Below are 19050 nucleotides of genomic sequence, written 5' to 3' on the forward strand. Positions count from 1 at the left end.
CATGGTTGTTGGCGTTCGGGTGCCACTGAGCACGCACGAAAGAGAAAAAAGAAACGTTCGGTAGACACACTTAAGATGTGGGAATGCGAAAGCATTATACCGTTTCTAGACCGGGGAACGTTATGGAGAACGCTCGCGAGCGCTCGTACTAGGCACACTTTTAGTCAGCCGGAACCGTGCAGCCAGAGTGGCCTCGGTGAAGCGTGCTGAAGCCACTAATTTACTTGATTCGAGGATTTTTTTTTTCACTTGTTTTATTTTTTTAGTCTTCGCGCCGTTGGCAATTTTTGGCACCATCTTTCGGTTACGCCGACGGATTTTGGCGTAACGAGACATACAATGGTTTCTCATTTAAGAAAAAAAAAAAAAGAGGGGCATGTGGAGTGCTTGCACGCTAGTAGAGTGTGTCTCGGCACACAAGGCCCACCTTAGCGTCGCCAGCCACAGTTGTTTGCGGTGGCCGCGGCCAATGTTTACTGCTGGGCTGCTTGGCGCGAGTTGTTCTGCGGTTTTGCCCCTGGTTTGGCTGCAGCTGCTGCTGCTTTGCGCTGCAATGTCGCCTGTTTGGAAGGACATGCTGTTGTAGGCCTTACTTTCACGTCGCTAGACTGAAATAGCGTGCAGAGTAACAACTTGGGTCGCGCCCTAGGCGCTATTTTTCCGTCTTATTTTTCTTTTTTTTTTTTTTTTTATCGAATCTCGACGTGTCGTCGGCGAACCGACGGGAAAGGAGAATGCGAAGCTAAATTTAACCTAACAAAAGTACTGCCCCGAGTTAGTTTTTGAAGTTGGATGTTTCGTTAACATATGTCTGAGGGCACAAATTAAGCCTTTCGAAGCTGTTATGTCGAAGCTGCCACCTTCCGAACAATTTCCCTCCTCCGTTTACCCCTTGTTCGTGACTTAAGCATTTTATCACCTCGCTTCGGGCTTGACCGCTCCGCTCAAAACCATCTGCCTCTCCGAAGAAAAGGAAGAATCTAAAGATTAATGGAGCTCGTTATGGCCCTGCTCTGGAGCTAATCCTTGCCACTGTGGTCGCGCAAGGGAGCGAGGGCCAACGAGAGACTGCCGGGTCGTCGCACTATACTTTCTTGCGGCCTCCTGCGATAAAGGCGGCCTGCGCTTGCACCGCAAAAGAAGCGGCTTTGCGGCATCTTTAAGGCCGCTCTTCTCGGTCCGGCCTTCTTTCTTTTCCTTCTTTCTTTCTTCCTAATTTTGCAGTGATGTTAGGCGATCTAATGCCTTGGCGACTTGAGCTGTGGGAGGGCGTTGGGTAGAAGAAAAATAAGCGAAAACTTCGTGGTAAATGAGGACGCTCCTTCAGTCTGCGTGGTTCGGTCGACGTGCGCGCTTAATTAGCCCGCCTCCCTCCTCGTCCCCAACGAGCCCCTTTGTTTCCCCCCTCTCGGCCGCGTCTCTTCTGTTCATGTTTCACACAACCCGCCGACTAGCTGTTTGCGGGTTCTCGAGAGACTCTCTCTCACCCTCCGTTTGCTTCGCCCTTCTCGGCAGCGTCGTGGCGTGTTCGCGTCATTAGCGCGATAAAAACGGCGCCCTCGGGGTTTGGGCCATGTCTCCCATCACCACCGTACCGTAACTGGGTTCTGCTACATTTGCTTCCTCCATTTCGTGTTTCTTACTTTTTTTTTTTAGAGCATTTACGTAGAGGGGTGCATCGGGCAGCATTGGCGTCGGCGCTGACCGTCGGTATTTAGTCGCTCTTTGCGCGCGGGGCCATCAGTGGGATGGGCTGCGTCGGTGCTCGGCCGTTTCCCGGGAGAAAAGCGAAATGATTGCTTCAAACGTGGAGGAACGAAAGAACTAGGGCGGAATTTCGCGCAGTAAAATGGGAACCCCAACGAGTCGGCTTAACACGTGATCGATACGTCAGATCGCGTGGAAGTTCTTAGTGCTCCCGAACTCTGTAGGCCGTTTTCCATTGTGGAGACTGCCGAATTCCGCCACGTTGTCAGTTGTAATAGACTTGCGCGGCTGCTACGGGCTTCCTTTGATTGGCCTAAAACGCCTGCGTGGCGCAATTTATCGCTGTCTAGATTGGTCGGCGTCCATTTCAGACCTACGACGCAGGTTCTGCGAGCGTCGGAAACACTTAATGACCGCCATGGTTTATACAAGGTTGCGTCGGCGCTTAAACGAAACTGCGTCTTGGTCGATGACACCGGGGCAGATCCAGTTATACGCGTCGCACGCCTGCGTGATGCGACGAGAGCGCCCCCTGCGTGGTGGAGCACGGTTGCTGTTCAGCGAAGCAAGAGCCCCCTTCCCCTCTTTCTTGGCGTTGAGCAGCCGGCTTGCAGACTCGTTTGAGATTGGAGGTCCCGCGATCGACCAAAACGAAAAAAAAAAAAATAAGCGAGGAAATCGACTGAAGTGCTGGCTCCTGTCATCGGAAAAGGGAGGTCGTGACTGGTTGACAGGTGGAAGTAGGGTGGGCGGGGGGGAGGGAGGGGGAGCGTGCGGTAATTTACCGCCTCAAAACAACGCCACCGCGTCATCTTCGCCTTTGGTTGTGTAAATATAGATAGCGTCGGCGGGGCTGCCACTGGCGCGTGGCGTCGAACGCTTCCGCCGCCGCTTTTTGTCGGAACACAAACAGGCAGGGAAAGTAGCGCGCCAAAGAAATGGCGCCGCATTGAGGCGAAGTCCGCCGGGGGCCTAGCTCGCCTTCCCCGTGTTTACGCTGAGGTTAATTGCGCTCGAAACGGAGAAGGAACGCGAATGAGAGACCGCTGGTGTGCTACCGCGCATTGACGGAGTAGCGCGCGCGCGAGCTGCTCCGTCATCTTCAATTATTGCCCTTCCAGTGCGCTCTGTTTGGTTTCGATGCGTGCGCTGGCATGTGGAGAGGGGGGAGAGAGAGAAATTAACCGAGACGGGGGCAAACGCGGCGAGTTCTTAGGTGCTTGCGGCGGGCGGGGATGGCCCCCGTTCTCAATGGACCGCTTTGTGGTGCGCGCGCGCGTGTGTGCAGCAGAGACGGATGGGCCGACGTGCCGAGGTACGCGCGTGTGTGTGTACTCCGGTTGCTTGCTATTTTCGACGCTGAAGGAACCGCGCCGCCTCCGTAGGAGTGAGAAGAGCGCGCGATATCCGGTCTCTTCCCTTCCTGTTGCGTGCGACCGCTAGGCTTGCTCGCGGCTTCGGTTACTCCTCGCAATCGCATATTATTTTTGGTGGGCGGCAGGCCTCAGGGTACCGCACGTTGCCGCTGAAGCAGTTTACTAACGGTTCCAATCGACCATCATATGCTGCTGGTGGCCAGTCTATATGCTGCCAGTGGCCAGTCTATGCGCGGCTTGTTGTGCCGTGGGAGCTGTTTGAGTGAATCACATAAGCCTTGTGTGTACAGTGTGAGCAGAGCTCATTGGTAAGTCTTTTTTTTCTGCAATAGCGTCTCCAAGGCGGCGTTTGCGTTTTGGTACGCCTGACCGTCAGCGTCCCCTATGGTGAGGCCCCCTGTACCTAAGGCGAGCCGTTCACTCCGCGATCTTCCCACGGCCTTCGCAAACAGCGACCTGCAGGTTGACGCAAAGTGTGCGTGTATCGATGTTATTCGTCGCTGATCGATTGATAAACCGGGCCTCTGTTTCGGCCCAAGTCGTGCGGTCGTCGGCCCACAACGGAGCGATCGCCTAATGTTCGCGCAGTACGCGCTTTGCGCGCTGTATCGGGCATCGTTTGGTAAATTGAACCAACTTCCTGTTGTTCCCGTTCACTTCGAGCAAGCAGTCACGCGCGCCACCCCTAAGTCCATCTGCTTCGGAGCCGTCGGTCGTTAACCTACCGCTCGTTATTCAGAAAGCGGGGTGCGTTCGAGTGGTTCCGGCGATGTGCGCCTAACGAGGGCTTTCCGCCCCCGTGCGATCTCTGTCACCCTTATTGTCTCCAGTCGCCGGCGTCGTCGTCGCTCGTCTCTTACTACGTACGTGCTGTCGTCACGGTCGCCGGGCGCTTCCTCTAAAAGTAGCGCCGGGACGAGCGGGAGAAGCCGTTGCTAGCGAGCCCCGTGCGTATCTCCCCTCTCGCCAGCTCCGAGCACAGGAGCGGGATGTAACCGGACGCTGCCCTGGTGTTACTCAAAGTACACATGCTCAAAAAAAAAAAAAAAAAAATGAAGGCGGGGGGCTTAACGCATCCTTTGTAGATTATTATCCAGGGTAATGCGATTAGCATCCAAGCGGTGATGCGTATGTAAGTCGGCGATGGGAAATTCATTATTGGTAGATATTTTAATGATGATGTTTGTTATGTAGTGGTGGGAGTGTAAGTCGTCTTTTCTGGCACATCTCTCAAGTCTCTCAGCGCATCATCACAAGTCGCAAGTATCTCAAGTCTCATCACAAGTTACTCGAACGAGTTCCATTTTTCCTGGCAGTAGCCTGAGCAGGAAGTTGTCGATTCGCGCACATACACAATGACAAAAGTTCCTGAAGTAAGCTTAGAGTGCTATTCGCGTTAAAAATTCGAACAATAAGGAGATCATCATGGCCCCTACCAAGGATGACAGAATCTCCCCTTATGCAATATCTACGGTCACTTAACGTTACAATAAACGAAACGAAGTAAAAGTAGTTCGCCGCCCTCATGACACTAGTTTCTAGACTGACTAGAGTTGCTTAGATTTCTCAAGTACATTCCTCTCAGCTATGTAATATCTATAGTCTTTCCTTAGGAAAACGACATTTGTTTAGCTCCCTTAGTCTTCTTTTTTCGGCTCATTTGTGGTGCGTGCCCAAATGGGTTTGTTGATCAAATCGGTGGAGATTAATCGAAAAAGAATGGTGGGAATGTTCACGGTGTATTCATTCCGCACATTTCTTAGATAAACATCGGTTCTCTTTTTCTGTAGATTCTCTGTAACGAGCTTGCTAAACGCGCTCCGTGTGAACGCTTTTGGCCGGGCCCGTCTCTCTTGCTGGCCGCGGCTCTTCGCCCCGGAATCCTAGTCTCGTTGCCGCCGCGCACAAGTTCCTGTTTTTTTGTTTGGCGGGCGCTCTTCGTTTGCGCGGGTGCTTTCGCTGTTTCAAATACGATCTCTCTCGCAGCCGAGACGACATCTCGAGGTCTGTCGTTCGGCGGAACGGCCCAGGGGAGGCGGGGTTAGGCTCCGTAGTGTTTGGTACACGCGCTCGCTGCTCGCCCCATTCCAGCTATTTTTCCATTTCAAAAATAGCCCTCGCGAACCCTCCTCTCTCTCTCTCGATTGCCGGATCCGCTCCTGCCTCCGCTTTTCTTTTTCTGTAGCGCTCCACTACCACTGCTTCCGCGCCTCTCTTTCTTTCTCTCTCTCTCTCTCTCTCTCTCTCTCTCTCTCTCTCTCTCTCTCTCTGTGACGCATGCTTCGACACACTTTGTCGCTTCGTGTTCGCACCGTTTAGGTTGGCTTGCGTCCACCTAACTATACTACAGCCAGCTTGTTCTTTTGGCGCCGCATCGCTTCTTCGCCGTGAGCGCGGCAGCCCAAACACTTCCTGATGCATTTGTTAGCGCGTCTGGTGTCATGTTGTCACCGTGTATCGCCTGCATGCACCCAAGAAGGAATCGCTCGCGACTCGGAAAGCCCATGACTCGGTCGCCATTCTTTCTTACTTCCGCTTTACTGTCGTCCTTCGTACATGCCTTTCGTTGCCGAGTGTTGGACGTACTGGATCTCCAAATCTGACAGATCGAACCGGCGTCGGAGGTGGTGACAAGTTATCCGTGTCGTCCGTAGCTGCCGGCTTCTCCGGATTGGACGGATGCTCGTCGTATGAGAGATCAAAACACCCAATCCAATTTTCGAAGAATACCGACCGTTGCCGTCGTACAAACGGTGACAGTAGCAGAGATTAACGCTACAATGTATTGGTTGCCTGGGCTGCAACTGATAGTTCGCTGCTCGTTCCCGACTGCGCAAACTACCTCTTCTCAATGAAGCTCAGAGGCCTCATTTTTCGGGCGGTCACTTTCGGGGATACCTTCACCTTCGCGAGCTACACCTTCGCGAGGTGCGTCCGGCGCGACGTCAGCGCCAGACGCACCGGCGTTCTCGGGCGACAGCATACTCGGTACGATGCCGAGGGCGCTGTCTTGCTACATTACTCCAGGAAAGCTGTCGCCCGTGGGCGCCGCGACGCGTCCGATTCTGGTCCTGCGAAATCCCCCAAAAAGTGGTCCCCGAAATGGATCGTCCGGGAATGCCACCACCTCCTCAGACCTCGTGCTATGGTCGTTGCCAAAATTTCTCGCGAATCTGAGGATTGAAAACATCTCCGTGTCGCGCGTCGGCGTTTGCGCCGGTAAGACTTACTCAACTCGGGACAAAATAAACCTCGCGCTCTTCCGCTGCCCTCACCTTGCGCAGCAAATGTGTTACCCTGTATCCACTCCGGGAACCCGACACCCATCTTCGTGTGCCCTTTTGTGTTTGTGTGCGCGGATTTCTCATCCATCTTGGTACTGCAGCTCCGGCCCGGCACAGGTGGGGTCTCTGTGCGACTGCCCCCACCATGCCGGTTTCGCCACTGGGCGCGCGCGCTCCCCGGTCCTTTCCCAACCGCTGGTTGTCTCATCCTCGGCGGTGTTTTATAAGTCGTGCGCCCGAGCTGAGAGGCCGTCCGCGTTGCCACTTGGCAACAGTTTTTCTTTTGTTGTTCGCGTCTCTCGCTCTTGGCGCATTCCTCGCCACTGGGCCCTTCTTCCCTCGTTCCCTTCTATTCTCGCCGCGCGCCTCGTCCCGTCGAGACCGCCTGTGCTCGGGTCCGCCAAGTGCGCGCCAAGCAACGCTGACGTTGACACTTCGCGGCGGCACCTCTGCTGCCGCCCTCCCCCGCCCCCTTTCCCTACACATCGGCCTCTTCTATGTCGTTCTGTTCATTTGCGTGCATGTGTGTATGGCTCTCTTCCCGACGGTCACTCGTCGTTGTGGCATGTGCCCGAGGCGGTGCCGTGCTGCGTATGGCGGCGAAAGGCTGAGTACGCCCACGGTGACGGGAGCGCTGTCAGAGACGTGACGGGAGTCGGGACTATTTTCTTCGCTTCCGCATTCTAGAATGCAAGCGTCAGTGGCGTTGGAGCGCATTGGGTGCCTCGGAATGAAACGTCTTCAGAGGTGGTCGCAACCAAAAGCAGACTCCGCCACGCAGCGGTATTCTTTTTAAATACGTAAAAGTTTCTACGCATACCCTGCGAGGAAGCCCGTCCGTCCGTCACGTAGGGCAATCGCTTTCAAGATAGGGCCAGTAGCATCGAGCGAATTGACATTCGTGCTGCCCCTCGCTTCAACGCGAACTAAGCGGCGAGAGCACAGGCCCCCTCCCCCTGCGGCCGCGCCATACGCAGCCGCCGCCGGAGGACGTTTGGCGATGGTTCGACGCGGATGGATAGGGCGCTGAAGCGCGATAACGGCTTATAATGGTCGGAGCGTCATCGGCGCACCTGGCGCCTCCACTCGCAGTAGTTTGCCTGCGTCATCGATTCACTTTGCGCCGCCGTCCGCATCAGTTCGTGTCGCCGAAGTGCTGTCTCCTATACTGGTCTGATCAAGTTTCACTGATAATGACACCAGGCTGCGTGGCGATGAGCAAGTGTCGGAATGCTTACGCATAGTTACGCGACTCCCAGAGGAGTTTCGGTGTGATTTTTTTTTTTGTGTGTGTTTTTCCGCCCGGCGCAGTGCTTGTAAATGCTGAACTATACGCGAAGGGGTGCGGCGCGGAAACTATGCGGAACACTACTCAGTGGTGTAACTTGCGCATTTTAGCCTTAGTACAGTCCGTAAGCATGTCGTACGTGCCGTGAATATCTGCCCATGCGCGTATTCAGTGTCGTCGAAGGCTCGTCCAAACACGTTGTGGCCTTTTTCTTTTTAAAGAAACAAACGTATTCCGAATAAATGCGGCTTCCTCAATTATAACCAACACTACGACATGATATGAGGGGGTGCCGTTTATGTGTACTTCCGTGCTTAATTACACGACTGATTGATTCTCCAGAACAAACGCGTAACTGAGCATTCTGTAGCCCAGGCATACGAACGCAGCGTGTGCAGGCCATGTGCTTGGCGCGGGTTATAAAGCTGCCGCGCAGTATAACGGCACGTCATCGTGGCGGTCGCAACTTTCTGAACTAACTCGCTCGGCGCATTTCCATCGCACCAGCTCCACCGGGCAGCGGCGGGCCGGCTTTGGGAACATCGAGTTAATTGCGCGGTGGTTGGTATCACCCGAGTGATCGCGACCGGCGCTCTTGTGTTTCTCTTCGACAGCGCTCTCTGGCGGCTGTGACGAAGCCGCGCGCTGTTGTGATGAGTCTCTCGCTCGGCCGTTGATGGTCGCTTTGCCCTCGTCATTAGCGCGCGATGGTCTGGCACGGCTCCCTCCTAATTGCGCACGCATTCTTCCGCGGTCCGGCCCGTTTCGCGAATGTCGCTCGTCTTTTCACGCGAGACTCTCTATCTCTCTCTCGGGTGCAGAGCACCCGCTTCCCAGTGCGTAACTCGCCTCTGTCGTCGAGCTCTTTCAATTCACGGCGCGGAGTGAGGGTTATTTTTTTCTCCTCCTCCTCCTCTAGCTCGGCAGTGAGATTGCTAACGTAATGTGGGTCGACTGGGGTGCGCGTTGTCGATTTTATTGTAGAAGCATACTGGTTTGGGCTAGTTGATTACAATTCGTGATCAGTGTTACTTGTGCACCGTTTGGAACGAGGACTGCGGGACGACCAGACACAAGCGCTAACTTTCGTCTGGTTTTAATGGCAGGAAGTCGAGTGACTACAGTTAAGACGAGTTGACAGTTTCAAGAAGTGTGCGCGTGGCCTCCGAGAAGAGAAGCGGGGCGCGCTGGTGGAGATTGTCCCCTTGTCCTCGTTCCAAGTGGTGCGCAAATGAGATTCATCACGATTTTATCGATTCACGTACCTCTGGGAAGCTGGTGCCGAATTAACCATTTTTTTAACAACATACCGAACGCAATTTGCATGGAAATCTTGCTCCTTCTTGGTAGGTTACACAGGTTACACCAGCGGAATACGAAATAAAGCTGCCTTGTCGTCTTCAGAAGCAGTGCTAGGGAAGAAATGTCGGTAAACGAAAAACAGTTCGTCACGCCACGCCAAAAGTTTATGCACCAGTTCCTCTCGACCTGTTTTGACAACGTCTACGTGATCCTGAGAGCTACTTTCACAAGAGTCGGGAAAGACTGGGTCAATATTTAGGGACCTTACCAGCGTTAAGACGTGCCAAACTTGAGCGTAATCCCTGACCTCACGCTGACGTCGACTGTTTCGGTGCTAGTGGCCTCCTCTAATCGAGTAATCAAGTTCCGCTTCTCGAAGAATTGTAAGTAGTTCTACCAGTAGAAACAATTGTGTACCTTATTGTGCGGCTGTAGCTTGCGAATCGCTTTGCGATGAATGCAAGACCAGGTTGGTCGTTGCAGAGAACGCGTGTGTTTTCGGTGAAGCGTCACTAGGCGATCTCTAGTTGCGTGCAGCTTAGCTAATAAACGTTCGCGTATGTTTGGCGCCAGTGCGCGTTATCCCTGGTATTGTTCCTGGCGCCCGGGTTTGGGTTGCTCGTTGTCGTACGTCGACCATTCCTTGAGGTGGCATTCTACCTTTACCAAATCTCATCCTGTCACGGAAAACGGCGGAAGACGAATGAAATCTGTTTTATCGCGCGGTTTCCGGTTTCATTGGTGCTCTTGCGCCGTATCTTCGAAGCCGTGACACACCTGACGCCTGCACGGTTCGATTCGTTCATGTTCTCTAGCTTTCATTGGGCGACTTCGGCGAACGCGTAGAATGCGCTTACACGAAAACTCGCAGGGGGGTCGATAACAAAGCTTTGTTTAGGAAAATGTCTCTGTATCAGTGGATTCGTACTTACTCGCCATTTTGTCAAGCCTCTGAAAGTGTTGTTGACAGGGCCTCAAGGTCCCCTTGTATCGTGGGGTCAGAATTCAACTATGAGCACTTCAGACCTCGCAGTCGTGTACAATATAATTTCCATAGCCTTGAACTAGCCTGGATGCCCTGACGCAGGAGAGGAGAGACCTGTACGTGGGCCTCGTGGCCTCTATTTGCATTCTGAGTTGAGATAATAGTTTTAATTCAGGGGACGCAAGCGGCTTGCGTACGCAAGAACGGGGGCGACTTTACCGGGCATGCGCAGACTCATACGTAGGGCCCTGCGCATGCGCAGTACCGTGGCCCCTAGTTCTTGCCTACGCAAGCCGCCTGCGTCCCGTCATCTAAAACTATCTATTTATGCCATCGCCGTAGCCCTAAACGTAAGGGTGTTAGCCACGGGACACGAAGCATCCTTCGGGTATAAATTTTCTAAAGAGCGAAGAACATTCGACGAAGTTTCGGTCGCAGCTACACCCAAGTTGGATCTTGCGTGCTCTTTCCTCTGCGTGCTGCACTTACGAAACTACTGCACCGCCACCACGCTCGACGTAAGCCTCGCTGCCGCGTCTCAGTCACTCTCGGATTGCACGCTGGTCACACTTATGCGCGCCTGGCCACAACAGTCTCCCCGTCGTTGCGCATGCACCGTAGCTGTGGCACCCTCCAGCGCCTCTTCGGTTCCGCTGCCTCGCTTCCGCCGACTCGCTCGGCTGCATCGAAAATGCCTCCCTCTGGAGTTTTCGGGAAAAGATTGCGAGACAGGTGCCGCGTGGAAGTGCGTCATCGTCTCTCCGCGGTTGAGTTTCTCCGCACGGCACGCCGGCGACGTGGCGAAGCGCGCTCCGAAATTGGTCGGGTACGTGCGCAGTTCGCCGGGTCGGGTGCGGGAGTTTGGGAATGGCAGCGGCCTCCGTTGCGTTCTTTCCGTCGTCAATTTTTTTTTTCTTTCCCGCTGTCTGCTTTCGTCGGATACGACGGTCTGCGCAATGTCGTGGAACACTACGGCGCTGACACCGCGACAATTCCGTGCGGCAGTCGGGCACCTCCTGGGAGACGCCAGGCGCTGTGTCGCCGCCGTTTTGTACCTTCCGTTTGTCCCCGTTTTGTGTTGCGCTGTAACGAACCTTGCAATGATCTCCTGGGAAAGATCGCGTAGTAGGCTTTTCTTTTTTTTTTTTATTGCGCGCTTTCTGCGAGGTTAGAGTTCCGCGTTGTTGCTACACCCTGCCGTCTCTTGAAGGTGTCCAGATAAATGGGGGGGGGGACGGACGTAAGCTAGTGCATATGCGTGTTCCAAGTTTAAACTAAGAGTGGAAGAAAAACTTGAGGGGAAGTCGGCGTTGTCAGGACACTCTCGTCTTTCGCTGCCGAGTTTTTCGTGCCGTTCTCCGGGGGTGAACGACTTTTATCTCGAGCCAACACCGCGCTTACAAACTGCGCCGCCGCCCTGTCGGCGTTTTTTTTTTTTTTTAAACTCCTTTCGGGCATTTGGGGCGGGTAACGTTGTGCGGCAGTGCAGTGCCGCTATGCGGGACATCTCCTTGCCCGGTTATGCGCTCGCCTTACTTTCGCGTCACGGACACTGCCTCGACGGCGCACTGCACGTAACTACCGCGCCGAAAGCAACACTTCTGCAAAAAAAGCGCATTCGTGCCCCCCCCCCCCCTCCCCTCCTTCGCCGTGCATTCCGTGCGATATCTGGCTCGACCACGCGCTGCACGTAACTACCGCGTGGAAAACGGCAGTTCTGTGGAAGATGCCCTACTCGTGCATTTTATCTAATAAGGCTCGCCACGTCGCCAGAAATGCCTGCATTGGCGTGAAGTACTTCGCTGTTTACTTCGCAATTTTCTCTTTCCTTCTACGAGTATAGCAGCGAGGGTGTTGCCCGTATTCCTGAAAGTGCACTTACGGTGGCTTTTCTTTTGCACTGCGGCTTGCGCTACGCGAGGGCGTTTTTCGTGTGCCCTTGGACGGCACTGCCACTGATGCAGTTATGACAGCTAAATTGCGACGGCGACCGGGAAGTTTTCAGACCCTAGCTTTGCTCCCCGCAAAGAGGACTGGCGGTTTATGCCGCGACATTCTCGTCTAAGTGGAATTCCAGTTCCGAAAGCGCAAAACTGTGGAACGTAGTCGGCAGTGAGAAATGCTTGGTCGCCAGCCCTCATTCTGTGTCCGAGGGACATTTCAACACCAGCCTTTCGCTGCATTTCACTGGGACCGCGGTGGCGTGCACACGGACCCAAGATAATGTTATCAAGTATACTTAACACTTAATGCAGAGCAGTTGGGTTTGCTAAATAAAGTTCTTGATACCCAAATTAAAGAAGTGCCTTCACTAGACTACAATATTACTATCCATTGTACTTTTGGTAACAGCGCAAAAGCAACGCGAACAAAAACGAAGGAAAACCAGAGTACCACGAATACTAGCCAACCCGCCCTCCTGCTGCAATATGCTAGGGTGTGTATCGTTATCTTCAAGATGCTTCAGACGTGCAAGACATTAAAAAAAAAAAAAAAACTTAGTTGGGCATTATGGAAACGATTTTCCTAGTTTCATTTTTCTTTTCTTTTTTCGAGATCGTTGCGGCAAACTGGCCACGTTCGTTGTACTTCAAGCGGCAACCTTTCTGTAATGTTGCACGCTGCAGCTATGCTAAGACTTTGGGATGTGCTCGATTGTACAGTTTTAAGAATAAATGTGGTTTTACGTCAAAAAGCCACACTTCGGCTGCGCAAGGGGTTGGCCGGGGTCACAGCGGGGGCGGAGTGGGGGACAGTTTATATTTCTTTTTCTTTGAAAATCTGTGCTTTTTCTTCTTTGCGTGCGTCCTTATATCGCCACAGGCGTTTTATTGCACGCCGCTGGATCGTGGCAGACACGCGACTTTGTGATCATCGGCGAAGCAACGTAGCTACCGATACGCATTTGATTTTTGTTTCTTTGTTTGCTTGTGTGTGTGTGTGTGTGTGTGTGTGTGTGTGTGTGTGTGTGTGTGTGTGTGTGTGTGTGTGCGTGTGTGCGTGTGTGTGTGTGCGCGTGCGTGCGTGCGTGCGTGTGTGTGTGTGTGTTCTTTGCCCGTTCCATGGGAGTACGGACGTCCGTTAGCCTCGCAACGTAGAACCTGCGGCGCCGGTGATACGAGGGCGGAAATTGCGGCGGAAGCTTTGTGCACGAAGGCACTCGGGGTGTTTCCCGGACCTGGCGCCATTCGACTGCGGGGTCGCCGATATGGAGACGGGAACGATTGCCGCTCGCAGCTGAGGCTCGCCTCTTCATTTGTGGCGTATGGTAGCGCACCTCAACAAGCGAGCACACGGCATGCGTAGCAACCCGCCGGGGTGGCGTAGTGGTTGTAGTGTTGCGCTACTGAGCCCGAGGGGCGCGCGGGATCGAAATCCCGGCCGCGGCGGCCGCATATCGGTGGTAATGCAAAAAAAAAAAAAAAAGAATGAAAGAAAGAAAGAAACCGTGCGCATTGGGTGCACGTGTAGGAACCCCAGGTGGTCGAAATTAACGCGGAGTCCTCCCGATACGGCGTGCCTCATAATCGGAGTGCAGGTTTTGGCACGTAGAACCCCAGACTTTAATAATATGCATTTGATTTCGCCGTGCTCGGGCTTCTTGGGTGGTCCGCGGGTTTAACCAGCGTGTCCGGGCGAACGTCTACGCGTTCGTCTCGCGAGTTTTTTTCTCGAGCTGACCTCCGCGAAGAGTACACGTAAATAGCGCCGAAGCCCTCCGTGCAAACGTGACGAGCCCACAGTACACACAAGCCACAAACGCAGCAGCGCCAGGCGAAGCTTTCCAGGGCTGCTGCCGTCGTTCGTAATGGTCGTAGCTCCGGTGGTGCGGTGACGTTCGGGGGCCCGAAAGCGCGTTTGCCGGCTGCCACGTCAGCTCTAGGCACCCCCCCCCCCCCCCCCCGCGTTCGGAGAGACGAGGGGCAGTGGAGTGCACGCTTCCACCCGTTGGGCCGCGGGTGGTAGCCGCGCGTATGACCGGGGCCTGTCTGCGTGCGTGACCTGCCTGAGCGAGGCAATTAGCGGGAGTGGACGCGTATTCGTCGTTGGCCTCGCTGATGAACGAACGCTGTGCCCGCCGTGCGGAGGACATACGCGCGGCCGCGTCGGTATCCACACTCCCGTCTCGTCGACTCCGTGCAGTGCGGTGAAAGGAACGACTCGTAGGGTGCTCGCTTATGTAGGTGGCGTCCGAATTCGGTCCCCAGCGACTGGTTACCTCCGTGTAACGGATCTCGAAAGTCTGTGCTTTTGCCGGAAGCAGTCGCTGGGGCCGGAGACTTGTCGCTGGCCGCCAGGTTTTGGACCTCGGCTATTTTGGACGCCGTCGTATTCCGCCATGTTGACGTTTTGAGCCAATCCTATAGAGGTCGTAGCAGCCGCGCAGGACCAATCGCAGCCAACAGGTTGGTGAATTCAAAAATGTGGCGGAATTTGACGGTGGGCCAGAATGACTTCCTCACGTGTGGATCACAATGCCGCAATGTATCGCGTACGATACGTGAACATACGGGGTTTTCATAAGATATCCCCTTTTCTTTTTCGTCGCAACTGTTTGTTCGAGTTTACCTTGCCCTCGTGTGTCATCCGCAAATGGGCCGTACGCTGACACACGCGGAAGCAATTACGCTGCCCCTCGCGCTAATCGCTGCGCGCAGCAAATGTGTCGTCCGCCTGGTCTCTGTTCCCGGTCCGCCGCCGGGGCTCTGGCGTGTAGCCCTGACAGCACTGCACGCCTTTGGCTCCGGGGCAGGCCGCCGCGGCCACATTGGGCTGCCAGCGCGCGCCGATGCGGGGGCGGCGAGAAGAGGCCCGGCGAGCGAGCGCGCCCGGCGGGCCGTCGAACTATTACGGTTATTAGGTTTGCGCGCGGCCTGTGTTCTCCTTCCACCCACGCTGTAGTTGCCTTGGCCGCTTTCGTCTGCTCGCGTTGCTTGTATAGCACCGGCAGGAGCCGCAGCTTCGTGTCCGCATTGCGGCGATGCGCAGAGAGAGAGAGAGAGATACTGCGGGGAAGCGGTCTTCCCTCCTCTTTTCTTTTTCTTTGTGTCGATCGCCCCGTAAAACTGTTCCACTGGCGTGGCAATAAAAAATCGGGCAGGCGAGCACGCACGCGTTCGTAGCCGTCGTGTTTGGGATGCCAGTCTCGCCGGTCACGTGCGACACATCGACCGATATTGTGCGCGTAAAGTGGGCGCGGGAGATGTTTGGCTGGCCTCGCGGCGGCCAACCCGTTTGTCGCGTGGACCGAACAGGCGGCAGCTTCTGGCGCCAGAGAGAGCAGCGTTCTCGGCGGGAGGCGGCACACGCACCTATTAAAGCTCGTAAATTTTGGTACCGTATTCTAAGCTTGTTCAGTGTGTGCTTCGTCCCGTTTCTTTTTTTATGGGGATAAACGGCGAACAATTAGTTGCCGGGGCGAGCGATCCTCTCTCGCTGCTCGTCTTTCGCTTTCTCGACGGCGTAATTTCGCCGGACGTTTGTTTGCTCGAGACGAGGGAGCGCGCTCGAGAGAGCTGCGAGTGCGTCGTATACAATGCACTCGCAGGTGCAACGACCTTGCTGCGGTTTCGGCTCACCGATCCGCCTCTCTATATTTAGCTCCGAAACGTGTCTGGCGATTCTGGCGTTGCGTTTCTCATAACGCGTGCGCTAGGTTTACTCCTCTACGTGTCACATCGCGGGTGGCCCCGGCGTCTTGTGCGGCAGTGTCGTCACGAGTCTCGGAATACTTCTGCGTCCCTTTTTAGTGGTGCAGTCGCGAGCTTTATGACATTAGGTCAGCGAGGCTTAGAGGTTTGCCTCCCTGCTTCGCCGAAGTATCGTGGGAGCGCTTTATAACAGCAGTTAAATACGCCAGCGGGTGCCACACGATACAGACAGATCACTCCATGCGCGTCGTCTGCTACCGACGGCGACATCTGGGCACGAAAGGACGCGTGTTCTTATGCGCACGCGCATTGACTTGCGGTCTTTTACAGTGCACTGTAGCTGGCGGCGCGAGTGCGGCGATGAGAACACCCGCGTACTTAGATTTAGGTGCACGTTAACGAACCCCAGATGGTCCAAATTTCCGCAGTCCCCCTTCTACGGCGTGCCTCATAATCAGAAAGTGGTTTTGACTCGTAAAACCCAGAAAGTAACTTTTTTTGAAAATTGGCGGCGCGATCTGCCCCGTGATGGTAACGTTAAGATGTGGTTCGGTAGGTTGCCTTTGGGCCATGCCGAGGCCGAGTCATAATTGGGATCGCAGTATTGAATTGGGTCAAAGCTTGCGACTCGTGCAGTGGCCAAGTAGGTTGCTACAGCAGCGAACGTTTTTTTTTTCTTTTTTTTTTGTTTAAACAATTATCGCCGGTAATCTGAGTTTTGCGATTGTTCCGCCTTAATGTACCGTAACGCTCGGGTTTTTTTTTTTTTTTTTTTGTCACGTCCGTCTTTTTTTTTTTCGTTTTTTTTTTTTTATATAGATGCGCGCTCGCGCCCGTCTTTACGCCGCTCACGTTTCTGGGCGCTTGCGAGGGTTTCGCATGGCGGCGTACCTCTTATCTACGAGACGGGACCAGAGTCTCCTTCTTTCGCTTTCACCCTAATTGGGGGGCAGCGTTAATTTTGTGTTTCTTCATTCCTTCTCCTCTGTAATCGCGCGCAGCTCTCCCGCGCTAATGGCGATCGTGATCACTGGGGCCCTTATTTGCCCGTCTTTTCCTGTGCACCCCTCCAACTCTTTTGGCCACTCGCTGGAGCTCCGCAACGGTAATCGCGCGTGCGCAGTGCACGGTTCTGATAAACTCTCCGAGCGCGCGTTTCATCCAGAGCGTGGGAAGCGCGTCGTAAACGCACGCGTGACTCCCGAAGAAGGGGGCCGTGAGAGAGAGGCGATACTGGCGCGTGCGTAGTTTGCTTATTTTGCATTGCAGGTGTTGCTCTGTCCGAACTCTCGCTTATCTTCTTACTTTATTTCGCTATCTATCTATCTATCTAATCTATCTATCTATCTATCTATCCCTCCCTCCCTCCCTCCCTCACCCCCTTGGTTTTTTTTTTTTTTTCTTCAATGTACCTAGTTGTCCTCGAAACAATTGAATTAGGAGCAGCCATTTTAAAGGCCTTGATAGCGCTTAACTTTCACGGAGTGCTTAAATATCCTTGTCTACTTCTGGCTTGAGCTCATAGTTATGTTATTTGCGTATGTGACGGCGGTGGTTTATGTCAGCCAAGAGTCGAAACCAGTCCGATCCGTTCAACATAATTTTGGTAGGGAAGCATTTTTTACACTTATAGACTTTTAAGCGCAGGCGTGGACTGACCGTGCATTGACACAGTGGGAGCCCGTATGTATGCGCACTCCTGTATGTCGTACCGAGCTACGTTTCTATGGATGCAAGCAACGAGCGCTAGGGGGCGACACCTTGCTGAGCTCTCATTCCTTTTCATGGCCCGCTGTAGCCTTACTTCACGGCGTGAATACGTCGGCAGCGACGCCATCAGCGCCGAGATACGTTAGCGTTTTATTTACTTTATCAAACGAAACAGTTCCTCTTCTAGCCTAGCCGCTAGAACACAGAACGTCAGAATAGGCCACCAACCCAGCTGTAACAGGACTCTAATTAGAGGAGCACTATACAGTGAACGCGGAGTCAACTATTGCAGACGGTTTAGAGTAGCTGTGGGGAGACTTTTTAATTTTTTACGATGAAGTCGACGACGGCATGTACTCTTCCTTTCGTTTAAGGTTTGGCGAACTGACGTCGCCCGGGGCTGTCTGAAGCAAAACCATCAATCTTCGTCTACTGCGACGAGCATTACCACTTCGCGTAAATTGAGAACAGCAAATCAAATCACGCGCTTCTGCGTCTTCTGTGTCGCCCGATGTGCCTCTCGTCGGTCGCCGCTTCGCAGTCTAATTTTTTTTTGCTCCTTTTTTTTTTTTTCATTCCAGCTTGCCAAGTGTCGTTTTTGTAACGAGCGACAGCTCGGCGCTCTCGGTATTTCAGACGCAGACGTATCTTCTGGTGAAATTGAAATGCGAAACCGGTAGTCGACGTTCCTGTAGTTAGGAAACGTTTCCGAGGCCCTCCCTAGCTGCGCCGCAGATGTCATTTAGTTGCGACGTTGATATAGTTAATCGCGAGCGTGACGTTATCTGTCCCGGTCTTTTCGCTTGTTGGTATCCCTGTTTTTTTCTTCTTCTTCTTCTTCTTCTTCTTTTTTTTTTTCTTTTTCTTTTTTTTTTTTTTTTACGGCAACGCATATTTCCTGCAGTAACATTTCGAGAGACATTGCGCTGCCGTGTGTCTACCTAATTGTATTTTGTTGGAAAAGCCGTTTCTTGCGTTGCGCACTCCGTTCGTTTAAGGCTTTCTTCCTCGACGGCTTTATGTGAAAATTCCGAGTCCCTCTGTGTGGGTGTGTACACATGCCACCCGCTCTCCTTGTTCGAGGCAAGAAGAGAGACTTCGCAACTGTTTCCGTTCGATTTGCGAAGCTGGCCTCCGCGGCGTCTGGTCTTATTTTCCTCTCGCGATATTAGTTTAACCTCCTCTTGCTTCTCTCTCCTCGCGTTTGTTTCTTTCGAGCGGAATGTCGTAACATACGTCCGGTGCAAACAAAGCCCGTCGTCCGTGTCGAGGGAAGCAATTTCTCTCGGACCTATTGGGTGCACCCCCTCCTTTTTTTTTTATTTCCTTGCTTCTGTGTTTCTGTCGTCTTTTTACCTCCTCCTCTTTGTTCGGATTTCTTCTTGCGTGTTTTCTTTTTTCCTTGACGCTGGTATCGTCGTAACACTTCAGTAAGCCGTTCTCTCTCTCCCGGAGCTTGTCGGTTCGCGCGACTTCTGTTTATCCTTCGGCGGCGATTCTGTACGCTTTTTTTTTTTTTTTTCGTTGCAGCGTTGACGGTGCGTTTTATGTCCGTACGCACTGCCGAACGGCCTGCGCCACTTGCGAACGCCGAACGAATGGAGACGTCGAGATTGCGTTGCAGTGGGAGGAAGCCTCGCCCGAAGTCGCCGACGCGAGGAAATAAGCCGGTGTGTCGACAAAGGCTGCCAGGGAATGAGCGTGGACTTACAGTGGGTCTTACCTTGGGTGCAAAAAAACAGCACGA

The 19050-nt window shown here is 53.6% G+C and overlaps 1 protein-coding gene across 4 annotated transcripts in view; it reads left to right on the forward strand.

The window, feature by feature from the left end:
* The window catches only part of sm (heterogeneous nuclear ribonucleoprotein L), a 171494-nt gene that overhangs the window by 64646 nt on the left and 87798 nt on the right, over nt 1–19050 (forward strand). The window lies entirely within an intron of this gene.

The sequence above is a fragment of the Dermacentor variabilis genome, chromosome 7 (assembly GCF_050947875.1).
Source record: "Dermacentor variabilis isolate Ectoservices chromosome 7, ASM5094787v1, whole genome shotgun sequence".
Lineage (NCBI taxonomy): Eukaryota > Metazoa > Arthropoda > Arachnida > Ixodida > Ixodidae > Dermacentor > Dermacentor variabilis.